Raw genomic sequence first — 2507 nt, 5'->3', positions numbered from 1 at the left:
TCTCTTGTACGCTTCTCTTTTTGCTTTTTGGGCAGCCTGAATTTCATCATTCCCCCACGCATCACCAGACATTCTTCCTACAACTGCGGTACCACATACTTCGATTGTTCATCTAACAAGGATATCCCGTAACATTGTCCAGGCGCCCTCTAAATCTTTGTTTTTTATACGGTCCTCCCATGTTGCCCTATCTATGCTTTCGATTATCTTATTTTGGAAATCTATGCGCACATCCGGTTTGATTTCATAAATTGGCGAAAAAGTGTCCGGAAGGTATGTTTTTAAAGATTTTTTCTAAATTTACAAACCAGAGATTACAATTTTTTCTAATTTTGCAGAATTATAAAAAAATTAAGAAAAATGCGAGTAAGTTTAAAAAAATATTTAGAAGTTTTAGAAAGAGTGAAGAATATTTTTAAACATAGCGAAATTTAAAAAAAATCTACTGCAAAATCTAGATTTTTGAAAATTTCGAAAAAACAATTTAGAAGTATTTTGAGAACTTTGAAAAGTTTCGAGAGAATAAACCAATTCTTTTTAAGATTCCTGATAAAATAAAAAATTATTTTTTATTTTTTAAAGTAAGTTTTGAAAGACTGCTTGATTTTTAAAAATAATTTCAAAAAATTTCCACAATTGTCGAAAAAAATCTAAAAGATTTAAAGGATTTTTTTTAATTAGAGGATTTTAAAAATTACGAAGAAAAAGTTTGGACGATATTATTAGGAAGTTTTGAAAAAATTTGGAACCCAAATTTGAAGTAGGTTTTGAAATACAATTTTGATGCTTCTGAAGGACTTTTGAAGGTCTTAAGATAATAAAAATTTTTTTTAGGATTTCTGCGAAAACTTAAACTGATATTTATTTAAAAAAAATTAATTTTAAGATTTTGAAAAAAAAATTTTTAAGCAATTCTTTTAATTTTTGAATATTTTTCACAATTTTAGGAATAATTGGAGTCAGATGTATATTTACAAATTTTCAAAATTTGGAAGGAATTAAAAATATTTTAAAACTTTGAAAGCTTTTCGAATGCTTATAAAATATTGTTTAATTACTTTCAAACTATTTTTTTAAGTTTATGGTGTATGGTTTTGGATTAATAAATTAATAGTAATTAATAACAATTACTTTTTAAATAATTGAAATACTTCAGAAAAATTTAAAAATTAGATTTATGCAAATACTGTTTTTTACTACTTGTCTTAGTTACGACTTAATTATTTATTTATTTAACTAATTAATTATTGACATTAGAATTAATTTTCTTCATTATTATTTTTTTTTTTTCAAGTCATTTTTATTATGACAGTTCTGATTTTTCCGATATTATCGATCGAATTTGATCGAAATTTAGACATAAGGCGGTGTGATTAGTAAAAAATGAATGCACAATAAATTGGTTTTAAAGTATGCTTCGAAAACGAAGGAAACCTATCAATATATTTGAAATTCTCGTGTCGAAATGCAGCACTATATTTTTTAAAAACTACTAATAAGCGATAGTAAGAAAAAATTGGATTACAAAAAATGTTACTAAAATAAATTTTTTTGTTTTTAAAGTTAATATGGCTGCTCAACATAAAAATAAAGTGAGACTTTTTCGATACTTTGATCTTATTCGGGATCCCACTAAGTTCTCAATGGGAATTTTTTGTATTCACGAGTTAAAAAGCTATTTTTTAATAATTGAAAAAAAAATAAAAAGGAATTCCTTTAAGTTTAAAGGCATAAAATAATTGTATTATTCGGGAATTTTTCAATTAGGTAATATTATAAAATATTTAAGCTTTTTTTTCATTTTGGACTTTTATTCGGAAATTTTATTATTCGAGAATTTAATTTGACGGGAATATTCAAATGTGAGAATTTCACTATTCGGAAATTGTATTAATCAGAAATTTTAGTTTTGAGAATTTTATTTTTCGGGATTTTTCAGTGTTCCCATTCAAAAATATTTTGCAGTTTCTTAAGATTGTTTCATAAATTTTCGTTGATTGAAATTAAATTATTTATTATGAACTACTTTTCCAATAAAAAATTTTTTTATATATCCAAGTACCATACTTAAAATCTTGATGAGGAGTAGCTTATAACCATGATTGAAAAAAAATGGAGAATTTAGCCATTTGTTATACCAAAATTAAAATATTACATTGCGAAAATCAGAAGGAATCCTTATAATTTTACATATAAAAATCAATAAAAATGTTACTAGTTCAGAACATTCAGATTTTGTAACTAGGTAAATAGGATGACAAGATAATGGTTCGTTCCATAAAGGGGGAGGGTCGGTAAGGCCGGTTTTTGGCCTAATTTATTTTTGGACCAAAAAATCTGAAAAAATCATGGTAGTATCTTATATGTATCCCAAGTCGATTGCACGCTAAACGGACTACCCTTCACCCCCCAGCTACCCCCACCCCCCCTTACAAATATAGGAAACACCACTACCCACCAACTGTATTTTCGAGAGATTTGACACTCTTAAACATGTATTCTGAGGT

The sequence above is a fragment of the Belonocnema kinseyi genome, chromosome 10 (assembly GCF_010883055.1).
Source record: "Belonocnema kinseyi isolate 2016_QV_RU_SX_M_011 chromosome 10, B_treatae_v1, whole genome shotgun sequence".
Classification (NCBI taxonomy): Eukaryota; Metazoa; Arthropoda; class Insecta; order Hymenoptera; family Cynipidae; genus Belonocnema; species Belonocnema kinseyi.
The sequence above is the reverse complement of the archived record's forward strand: the minus strand, read 5'-3'. Positions refer to the sequence as shown.